Source organism: Microtus oregoni, unplaced genomic scaffold (assembly GCF_018167655.1).
Source record: "Microtus oregoni isolate MIOR12 unplaced genomic scaffold, Mior012 000030F_ref0000283, whole genome shotgun sequence".
Lineage (NCBI taxonomy): Eukaryota > Metazoa > Chordata > Mammalia > Rodentia > Cricetidae > Microtus > Microtus oregoni.
The window spans coordinates 1,031,837-1,044,160 of NW_024543089.1; positions in this window are offsets into that span (position 1 = coordinate 1,031,837).

A 12,324-nucleotide genomic window follows, 5' to 3' on the forward strand; every position below is an offset into this window, starting at 1 on the left:
ATAAGCTTACAAGATGACAGGCCATGTCAGAGTTTATGTGGACTTTTCATCATCGCTTACATGGCACACAGATAAATGGATAATAAAACTATTCTTCTGGGTGGAAAATAGTCAAGTGTGTGACAAGAAAATAGGATTTGTTGTTGTTGCAGGAATCTGATTTAAAAAAAAAATGATGGGGAAGTTTTTGAGAATGAATTTCACCTGGAACTAGCATCTCTAATCTTCCAGACAGCTCAGCAGTCACAGAGTGGAGGGTGGAGGAGCCTAAGTTGCTGTAAAATAAAGTGCTCAACACTGCAAATTTCTATCATTAGCGAGTCAGACAAGGTACAAGGCATTGGGCCATCTTAGTGATAACTGACTGGCATAAATTTAAAAGAAATAGCATGATGTTTTAAGAGGGAAGAAAGAGGAAGAGCCAGAAACGAATGAAGAAATCAGTGTGCAAAGACTGAGGGAAGTGACTAATCCTACAATGAAATCTAATTTTATTCGTTTCTCAAAACAGAGCCTGAAGTTAATAATGGATCTCTTTACAATGCACTACTAATGATGGATCAGGATACAGTTGATTTCATTGTGTCTGTATTGAAAATCACTAACCAGAACAAAGCAATTGATTTTGTGCTACAAACTTTGCATCATATTCTGATTTTGATATAAGACCAAGACAGGGACTATAATCAGCTGAAGCCAGTAACTGTTAAACTCCTTGTGAATATAGAAAAAAACTTAAGTTTGAGGGTGAGCTGAAATGGCTTATTAAATAAGACCTATCTATTTCTGGTATGTGACTTGTACATACTCTTCATGTGTGTAAGGGTCTTGGCCTTCCAACAGAAGCCTGCTGTGGCCAGATTCTGGGGTTTGGCTTAGGAAGACATTTTGTATATTTGCACAAAGATGTAACTCAAGTTTCTTCTAATTTTGTTTTGCTGCATGAAACACTTGCTCATATTCCACCTTAAAGAACAAAGATCTTTTATTTGACTCAGTTGTGCTCATCTATGCTCCACTAGGAGTTAGCTGACTGCCTTTTGGTAACTAGAGACCCTGGGAGCCTGCTTGCTCATGCAGTGGTGGATGCAGGAGGGCACTGCCATGAGCATCTGTGACCTTGCTTGTAAACAGGGCTGGAATTTTTCTTTTGTTCTGACTTCCCGATTCCAAATAAACACAAAGAAACTTATATTAATTACAAAATGTTCAGCTTATTGCTCATTGCTCAGGCTTATTACTAACATGCTCTTACAACTTAAATTAACCCATCTCTATTAATCTATATCTTGCTACATGGCTGTGGCTTTGCCTTTTTTCTAGCATCTTGCTTCTCCAGTGACAGGCTCCTCTCTCTCTCTCTCTCTCTCTCTCTCTCTCTCTCTCTCTCTCTCTCTTCCCTAACCCCTCTCTCCACTCTACCACCTTTCTTTCTGTATTTTCAGTTTGGCTTTTCTACATAACCTTATTCTGTCTTGTTGTAGGCCAAAACATCTTCTGTATTAGTCAATGAGAGTAAAACACATTCTCAGCATACAGAAGGATTAGCCCACAGCATTTGCTATTGGTATATCTGTTTAGATTTGCAAACAAAGCTTTAGTAGTTGTGTTCTTATGCGTATTTTTTCTATTTTATCTTTATTATCTAAGGTGTTAGCATGCAGTTGTTCATGGCATTCCTCATACTTTTTAAGTAAAAGTTGCAAAAGTCTCTTCCCTCAAGTATAATTCTGGTGGTTGCAATTCTTTTTTTGTTCTTTGTTTCTGCAATTAAACATTAGCCCATTTTGATGACTTCTTTATCCCAGAGAGATAACCTTGGTTCCATCAACTTTCTCTGTTGATTCCTGTTCTGTATTTTATTTATTTCCATTAATTATTATTTTCTGTTATCAACATCATTCAGTTCATAATTTCTTCTTTTAGCTTTAGTTTCCTAATATTTTCTTTTAGAGTTCAAAATAGTGTTAAAATACATGCTTTTGACTTTTATAAATTTAAATCAAAGTTATTTGTTTTCTGGCAAACACATTATTGTATGTATTAATGGTTTAATATGTATTTCAATACATGTATACATTAGGTAATGCTTAAGCAGTCGGTTAAAACAGTATCTCTTCAGTCATTTCTTTATGGTGAAACACTCAATCTGTTCCTTTTGGGGTGTTGCACTACACCATCATATGCATTTGTTTGCAGTTACCCTTATGCAATGTGACAACAGAGCTTTCACCTATGGGTGACTTAGCAGTCATTAGTCACTATCCCATCTACAGCCTCTGGAGACCACCATCCCATTCTCAGGTTCTTAGAGACCAACTTTTATATTCCAGTTAGGGACAGGATCATCTAGGATCGGTCTGTGCTTGGCTTCCCAGCCCCTTCTTTACCACCCCTCTTTGCCTGGTTCTTTCGCCCTTCCTCTCATTCCTCTCTTTCCTTCTTTCCCAATCTTAATTTTTCTACTCTCACTTTCTCCGTTGCTTCTGTTGTGTCTGTGGTAAATTCTTTTACATTATCATTGCTTCAAGCTGCTTCATATGTTTGCTGTTTTTCTCCTAGGCACAAAGTGTCTCTTTATTCACTGTATTGATATTTCTACCATATGTATCTATCAAGAGACTAGTAACATCTCTGGGAAGACCTTTCTCACTTTATAGTCGAATATGTACAGGTGTTTTTATTTCTTTCCTTCTCTCTAGTGTTCTGATTACTTACTTTATGAAAGATGTATCATTCATAAATAGCTTAGTGCTATTTAATTTATATGAAACAGTCATGATTTCCTTAACTGAAGATGTCTCTTTATTGTCAAAGATCAGCAGGCAATTAATACAAGTAATTTCTTGGTCTCTATTCTATACCATTGTTCTATATGTCTGTTCATTCATGCCTTACTAACTTGATATCTATGCCTTAGTTTTAAAGTTCATATATCTCTACCACATAAGTTTGTTCTTTGTCATTATTGTCCAAGCTAAACTGGACTTTTTGTGTCACAATCAGCTTGTTGCCTTAAAGAAAACAACTTGGTGAAATCGTATTGACTTTCTATTTGTGTCGACATTTTTCTTTCATCTGAGTTTTATTATTTTTCATCCTTTAGATTCTGAGCATGTTTTGTTGTATTTCTACTTACTTGCTTCAGTTTGAGGGGTGCTAATGTAAGAAATATTGTGCTTTCCATTTCAAATTTTCCCTGTTTCTAGTTGGTACATAGAATGGCTATCGACTTTTGTATATTGACATTGTATCTTATGACCTTTCCATAATAATTTATTGGTTTGAGGAGTTTGTTTAGTCTTTTATATCTCCTATCTAAAGTTGACATAAAAGTCTATAAAGAGACTTTTATTTTTTCCTCTCTAATCATATGTGTTTTACTTTCATTTTTGTCTCATTATTCTAGCTACAAATATAAATATGGTATTGAAAAAAAGTCATGTAAGAATCTTGTCAATTTATGCTGACTAAAGATCCTAGGTGGGTATTTGTTACTTTTTGTCCAGAATGTCCTCTTTCTCCTCTATATATTACCAGCAGAGTTTATAGAAGCAGCACAATACAGTGTGCATCCACTCTGGTTATTACCCTTCCTCACTATGAAATCGAACAAATAAACAATTCTGCTCTCCCATCTTTATTGATAACATTGGACACTTTCAGAAGGTTCTAAACAACATCACACTTTGTTTTGGCACAGCATAATATAAATTCAACTACGGTGGTGTGTTTTCTAAGATAATCTGTGTCTTCATTATATACCAGTGTGTTATGGTAGACACTTCTAATAGCAAAGGAAAGAAATTTCTCCTGGAAATAGAATAGAGAATCCTTGTTAAAAAATAATGATAATGCTGCCATTACATTTTACATTACCTCATTAGATTGAATTTTATGTGCAATGTTAGCAGTGCTTTAGAGAACTCGGGGTAAATACCATTTTTTTCTCAGGCTATGTAAACAAGGTAAACTTGATAAATATCAGAAATTAAGAACAGAGTATGAGCTCCTCACAATTTGAAAGCTCCCCCATAATAAACACCATCAAATAAATCACAGACGAAGTTAGGAAAATTAAAGCATACTCCAGAGTGGCTCTTATCTTGTGTCTATGATTCAGATTTAGACTGTCTTCAGCATTTACTCAATTTATAAATGTTCCCTTCATTTTATCCTTTGTTACAAAACAATGCATGCCTATAATAAGTAACCAGTCTGTAGAGAAATGATGTCCTTCATCTTAGATCTGACTCCACACATTAACCTGTTTTTACTTCTATTTTCCTCATGTACAAAAGTAATTTATCTGTGTTCATTTGTTAGACAGACATGGTGGGCTTGGGGTTTGTGGTTTTAAACAAACAAACAAAACCATCATACTGGACCTTTAATATGTACTTCTGTTATCCAGTGAGTCAGTAGTCAGTTTTTATGAATATTACATGTAGCAGAATTCTAAGCATTTATTTATGCTGTATGTAATATTGTATTTGCAATTGTTTTAGAGAGTTTCTTTTTTATTTCAAAGCTTTTTTTTTATTCTTTTGTCTTCTGCATTTCAGCGTAATGTATCAGATCCATCTCCAGGCAAGAGAAAAAGGGGAGGATGAAGAGAAATTGGTCTGTTGTTTCTTTACACATACACACAGACATATATATGTATGTGTATATATACACAAGTGCATATATGTGGATATAAATATTTAATATGCAGGTATAAATGTTTCATTTAATGTATTGTAATATCTTTTGAGCCACAGAAATACTGGATTCTTTACTTGAATCTTTATAGGGAATTTGAATAAATCCCTTTGTTTGGAAATAGATTTGAGTCAAGTCTAATGACATTGACTCACAAAACCTATTAAAAGGGATATCCAAAGTCAAAATCACCACAGAATGGTTAAAAGGAAAGAAGTAAGAAAAACACTTTCCCCAAGCAGGCATAATTTGCTTTACAGACATTATGTCCACAGAAGGAATACATTTCTGTAATTTAACATTCCTTTTAAAGCTTGAATTCTTTTGGACAGTCCCTCGTGCCAGTTGTGTTCATTCTAGGCTTACTCCGTTCTCAGTGCGGGCGTCACCTCAGTCTTGCTTATCTTCTCCAATGCTTCTTTCCTTTTGGTTCCAAAGCCTCAGTCTGATTAACTTCAGTGGACCATTCCCCTGGTCTTTAAAGTGTACCTATGTTTTTCTGATTCACAAATCCATTCTGTGCTAAAATAAAATGGTCTTTGCCTTTATTATGGCTTCATCTATGACTCCTTGCTTTGCAAAAGGTACCTGAAAGAACTGAATCTGCCAGGTGTTTCCAGTGCTTAATATTTCAGTCTCTACCATCATACAGAGGAACTTTTGCAATTGCCTTTAGCTACCAAGCTAGACAGTTTGCTCTCAGTAATAATATGTTGGTGTAATTTTCTTCACAGACCTTTCTCAGAACGTCCTCACCGCCACCACTTTGTGCGAGTGTCCCTTTTGACATCTCATAATGCTCTATTTTTATAGCAGTGGAGTTTCCTTCAACAGGTTACCCTGGGGAATTTGTGAGGACCGAGGGCTATTTTATCTGCATTCATATAAAGGAAATCAGGTTAAAGGTTTGCAACTCTGAGATAAATGAACAAGGAACCAATAAACTGCAACATCCATGGTCAATCAGCAGGCACAGACAGTGGTAGTCAGTTTCAACTTCACCCATTTGTTCAGCTTTTTAGATTTTTCTTTTTTGTTCTGGAAATCAAACATAGGGTCTCCTGCATGCCAAGCAAATGCTTTGTAACTTATTCTACTTCTTTAACACTTAACTGTTTATTTTTCTTTTTTAAAAATTATTTGTTTTATTAGATCCACTCCTCCTCTGTTTCTCTTAAATCAAAAACAAAAACCAGGCCTTCCAAGGATATCCACTGAGCACAACACAGCACATTACAGTAAGACTAGGAACAAACCCTCATATCAGGACCGGATGAAGCAATCCAGTCGAATTTTTCAACTGTTTCTTTTTCTAATGGTGACTAGATCTTCATCTTGTCTATCTTTGAAATCACCTCCACTCCTCATCAATCTGCCTTTCGTCTCACAGCCGTGAGTTGCTGAACCCCCAATCTTGTTGTCTTTGATGTTTGTTCCCTTTAAAATCGTTTTGTTCTACTATTATGCCCAAATCCGTGGGTCCCCACAAAAGCCAACATAGGAGACCGAGTCCCATATGTAAAAGCAAAGAGCCTTTATTTTAATCAAGTTTGCAAACTAGGTCTCTCTGCATGTCCCACATATTGGAACAACCAGAGAGCCCCGAGCTCAATTAAAATTGGGTTTTTATAGTAATAAAGGTGGGGGTGAGGGGGTCTCTGAGGTTCAGGACCCCTGATTGGCTGACATTTGTCTAGGGGTATCCTGGTGAAGTCCTGGCAGGAATTTCCTTTGAATGGTCTGCTCTTGGGTGGGGGTCAGGTAATCTCGGCCTGCCAAGCATTGTCTCAGGGTAAACTATTGAGACTCCAGACTCCATTTAAATTGATTGATGACCAGAGTCCCAGGTGATAATGGTTGGAGGAAGTAAAGAACATCCTTTCTGCCCAGACTTAGATTATCATGGCTGGCCCTTACACTAATTGGTCCCACACTACATAAGCAAGACTTGTAAATGTTTTTCTTCTCAGTATCATTTGATCTCAGTTGCTATACTTTGCCATTAAAACCTCACAGTGGTTGTGCAAAATTCCCCTTAATGGTCTATGAGTCTGTGGTCACATTCTTTGGCTAACTTTGCTTTAGTTAGTTTGCATAATGATTTTCTTTTCTTTCTTTTTGATTTTTTGAGACAGGGTTCCTCTGTAGCTTTGAAGGCTATCCTGAAACTAGCTCTTATAGACCAGGCTGGCCTTGAACTCACAAAAAGCCCCCTACTTCTGCCTCCCAAGTGCTGAGATTAAATGTGTGAGCCACCACTGCCCGGCCTATATAATGACTTTTAAAGAACAAAAGTTTCTAAACAATTTATTTTTCTTCTTGTACACACACTTTCCTCTGTACCATATTTTTATTTTTTAAACTAGAAACATACTTTAAAACCCTTTTTTGGTGTGTGTATAGGATATGCAGGTGCCCTATAGCAAAGCATGCAGAACTTATGTAGGTTAGTTATAGGGTAACGAAATGGTGGGACTGCCCTAGATTAAAAGACACTAAAGAGCTATAACCATAAAGCACAATTTGCGAACTCTGAATAGATTTATAGTTGATTAAAGTAGTTATTAAGGGCATTTGGGGGTTAATTAGGACACAATTTGAATATGAGTCTGATATGTAGTGGTCGAATTGTTTACTTTACTCTCTGTCAACTTGGCTAACAACAGCAGAGAGTTCTTCACTATAGCCCCTCATCTCATAGGTAACACCAGAACCTGTGTTAGTAAGACAGAGAAATACAGCTAAACCTGAGCTGAAAACTTCCTTTGTGCTAGTGAGCTTTTATGGCCACAGAAGATGCGGTGCAGGAAATAAAAGACATCAATGGTCCCACCCCGCTGTAAACCCTCCAAACTACAGGGCCAACTCCACAGGCTAGGTATATCCACTGGCGTGATAGTGACATGATTACTCTGGGGAGAATTCACTATTTGTGGTTTGTGTGGGAAGACTTTCCTTAGGAGTGGATACACACCTGAGGTTTATGTCATATTTTTGCATACTCAGTTTATGCAATTTTTTTTATTTGTCAAAGTTTCTTTTTCAAGCGTTACATACAGAGTGAATTTTTTGTTCCTTTCCTTGGCTCTTGAATTTGTCACTGTTTGCAAAAGGTTTTCTTTAGGCGTTGCGTCATCTGCCAGGCTTTAGCACACATAGCAAGTAGCTTCGTTTCTCCACTTAAGATCTATCTGTGGTAGAAATTCATGCTGGCCTGGCGCCAGAGAGTTAGCAAGCAACTCTTGCTACCCACAGCTCCCCGCTAGACTAGACCTGGCCTAGCTCTGACATTCTCACTCAGGCACTAATCCATCCTTTGTGTTCCAGACAGCTTTGCTGCCCTGTGTGAATCTTGCCTGTGAGTTTCCCGGGGATACAAAGCCTGTGTAAAACGTGGTTTAGAGGAAACCAGGAAAACCGTGGCACCTCATGCATCAGGTATTTGCACCTAGCGTTGTATTTTTAGTTTATTCAGTTTGTTTTAAGATATGGAAATCTACTCGCCAAAGTGTAAATACAGAAAAAGATAAAGATGCCAAGAGGCAAAGGGAAAGCACCGCTGTTCCCTGAGACAGAGCCCCATAGCCTTAGAAGCTAGGTTCGTTCTCCTGTGCCTCTGAGTCTTCATTTCACCGACCACCGAGAACCCACACACCTGTGCCACGTTACATGCCACAATATCAGTCTCCTTTGAGATCGTCAGGAATGTCTAAGCCACATGTTTCCAGATGTTTAGCTTTGTATCCAAAGAATTGAAGGGTTTATACAGATTTGCCAAATAATCAAACTCTTTTGGGGAGTAAAGGTATGGTTCTGGATCTAGAGGGATACATTGTCCAGATTGACAGCAGGCTAGGTGATGAGAGTACTCAGGAGCCCTGATTAGTATTCAGAGTAGGAGCTGATTCCTTAGGGGTGTTTTGAGGGTGTTTCTCTGTTTTGACTGATGATAAGATCATTCATTCATTTTCCCTACTGTACACGTCTCTCAACAAAATGTTTCTGCTTTTAATCACGTGCACGGTGACTAATGCGATAATGCAAACATATGAATAAGATGGTGTTTTTGTTAGGATTTTATTGCTATAAAGAAGCACCATGACCATGGCAGCTCATATAAAGAAAAACATTTAATTGGAGCTGTCTTACAGTTCAGAGGTTTAGTTCATTATCTTCACGGCGGGAGGCATGGTGGATTGCGAACAGACATGGTGCTGGGGAGACAGCTGCTAGTTCTGTTAATCTGGATCCACAGTCAATAGACAGGTTGTGAGAATCTAAGCCTGGCTTGAGCTTCTGAAACCTCCAGTGACATACTTTCTTCAACAAGGCCACTCCCACTTCAACAAGACCATTCCTCCTAGTAGTGATACTCCCTGTGGGCCTATGTGGGCTGATTTCATTCAAACCACCCCAGATGATAAATAAGAGATACTCTCTAAAAGACTACCACAGAACACAGTTTGATCTTACTGAATATGTATACCAAACCAGCTGAGGCTGGATCAACTCTTTCATTCTTCATACCAGGGTATGTGGGAAATATATTTGAATAGAAAATGTCTGCATGTGATTATTACAGGGGATGGGGAAACTTATATCATTGTTCAAAGACGGAAGTAGTAAGAGTAGTTCAATGTGAGTGGGGATAGAAGTAGTTCTGAATTTTTAGGTGCATTGTGTGGAAAGGGGTTGATGTATATTGTGCTTTCAGGTGAGGGAATTAAACACATTATAGCAATGCGTAGGTGTGCACAACCCAAACCTAAATTCAGGCCCCAACCCAAACTATCTGTTATACACATCTGCTTTGTTTTCATACAAGTAACATCAAGACCACACAGAATGTCTTATGTGGCCATTACTCAACCATATGAATAAGCTAATAGCGATTCATTAAAAATCCTGTTAACATTGTTCAGCCTGCTTACTATTAGTAGAAATTAACCTAAAGCTCTCTACTTATTGTAGGAGCCAGCCATGATAAGCTAAATATGAACAGATCACCCAAAGGGAGTTCTTTACTTCCAACCATTATCACTTGTCAGTGTAGGACTCAGCCATCGATAAGTTTAATAGAGATTGAGTCTCAGAAGTTTACCGTGAAGCAATACCTGGTTGCAGGAAGGACCACAAACTAAGATTACCACCCAGGAACAGACCATTCAAAGGAAATGCCTAAAGTTCCAGCCACACTCACCAGGACACCTCTAGATAAATGCCAGCCAATCAGGGGTCCTAAACCCCAGAAACTCCTCACCCTCATGTTTACTACTATAAAAACCCAACTCTAACTGAGCTCGGGTCTCTCTGTTTATTTCAGTACATTGGACATGCGGAGAGACCAAGTTTGCAAACTTGCATAAAATAAGGGCTCTTTGCTTTTACATACGGGACTCAGTCTCCTTGTTGGCTTTTGGGGGACTTTGCAGATTTGGGCATAACACTTATGAAACATAATTTAATGTAATATGTCTGCTTTATAATTATTTATAAATGTAAAATGTAGTCAATATATGAATGTATGAAGCCTCTGTAGATGTAAGGCAAATTTAATACTACATACTTGTTTCTGCTCATTAATAATTCAAATTACATAAAACAGTATAAAGAAAGTGTGATAAGACAATCACAAGAGAAGAATCAATAGACACTATGCCTAGGGATAAGAATTTACTGCAACAATATCAGTGACAGTAAATAAATCTGTACCCATCACCTCTAAGTCTATAGTCATAGCCCTGCATTCTTAAATCAGAGGAACTATAACACAACTATATCTCAGATAGCTGTAACCCAGGATTCCACACTGGTATCTACATCACCACATTGTGAAATAATCAGTTTTAGCAAAAAGGAAAAGTTTTTTTATGTAATCTCAATGTGGTTCTCACAAGACATAGATAGTGTTTAATAACCTACTGGTATATTTTACTAGATAAAGAAGACTGTATATAAAAAACATAATAAATTCTCGGAATGTTAAAACTGTCCCCCAAAATGGTGAACCATAAATAAAAATATTGGCTTTATTCTCCTTCCCTTTCCCTTTGTACCCAGCTGTATGGCATCACAGAACAAAACCCTACCCATGAGCATCTTGATAATAATACCCTTCATCTTATATGCAGATATAAAACTGAGCTCAAGCAGCTATAATGCCATCATATAAATCTTAAGAGTAAATGATATGTTTTCTGTATAAACTGCAACCTGTGCCAAATGCATATTCTTCTGTGGACTTTGTAGCACTGTTTTCTTAAAGGTAATGTCACTTACATATATATTCCATGCTTTTTTAAAAAGTTATTTTATTATTCTTCCGGAAGTAGAGTATACATACATTTCTATATGAACAAGGGAAATATTGACAATCTTATTTGACTGTGAGGGCATAGAAACACAGAACGGACTTTTAGAGTCTAAATTTGACAGAGCGCTGATGGTTAATTTTTGGAGTAAATACTAGCTCTGCTTATCTTCTGTAAATGACACATACAGGCTTCATTTTTCAAAGGCTTGGATGTTATCTGCATTGGTCTGTAAGTGGTTGCTCCAAATATTATTAGCTTATAGGTTAAATTTCATTCACAAAGTAATTTTAATAATAGATTTTAAGAATTGTCTGAGATTAGGGGGAAAAGAAGAATGTAATTTACATATTTTTTTAATTTAGCTGAAAATGATAAAATAACAAAACTGATTAGATGTGGTTTTTCTGCTTGGTATCTGAATATGTGACTCTGGAGAGGCCTATAGACATGAAGGGCAAAGAACCACCCAGCATATAGCCACTAGTCTAAGGGGCTGATTTCAGATGTTTTGACTTTGAACTGAAAAGGGTCACTCAGCAGCATGAGGACGACTCAACAGCACAGCTTGAGACACTGACTGTAAAGTTCCTGGGAGGAGGAAAAGTCCTCCAGCCTAAGGAATCACCAGGAGCTACAAAGAAAAGCTTCACTAAGTATCAGCCTTAACCTAATATGATGTAGACAGAAGTAGCATCTTTGTATGCCCAAAGAATGGGGAAGAAACAGCTCACAGTGAATTTATTCAAGAAAGGAGGATAAAAAGTAGCAAAGTTTTATAAATAAAACTAAATGTTACTATGAGTATTTAAAGATAAATAGAAGATTTTCATTATTATATTGGGTCAAAATCGTAACAAAACCAGAATAGTATTATGACAACAAAGTAAATTATCTCCAACATATTAGATAAGACAATGTTGTTGGTTGACTGAGATTGAGATCTGTCAGATCTGAGTTTATTGTTTCAGATATTGTACTATTGTGGCCATAAATCATAATAGAACTGTCAGAATAAAGAACACTGAGAACAAAGATTGAATCAAAGGAAGAGACGTCAGACTGAGTTACTCAGAAAAATCCATACAGTAGCTCACAGGAACAGAACTTGCCTGTGAGCAATGAGTGAGTGATGGTGGAATAGATGAGTGCAGACAAGTCTTCCCTACAGCCAAGGTCTGAGAAACCCTGTGAGATCTGTAGTGGTTAGAAAACAGGCAAGCTACATGTTGTGGGCCTAAACAATGGTGCATAATTTCAAGGAGTCTCAGAACTTCAAATTCAAATCTCTCATATGAATTAATATAAA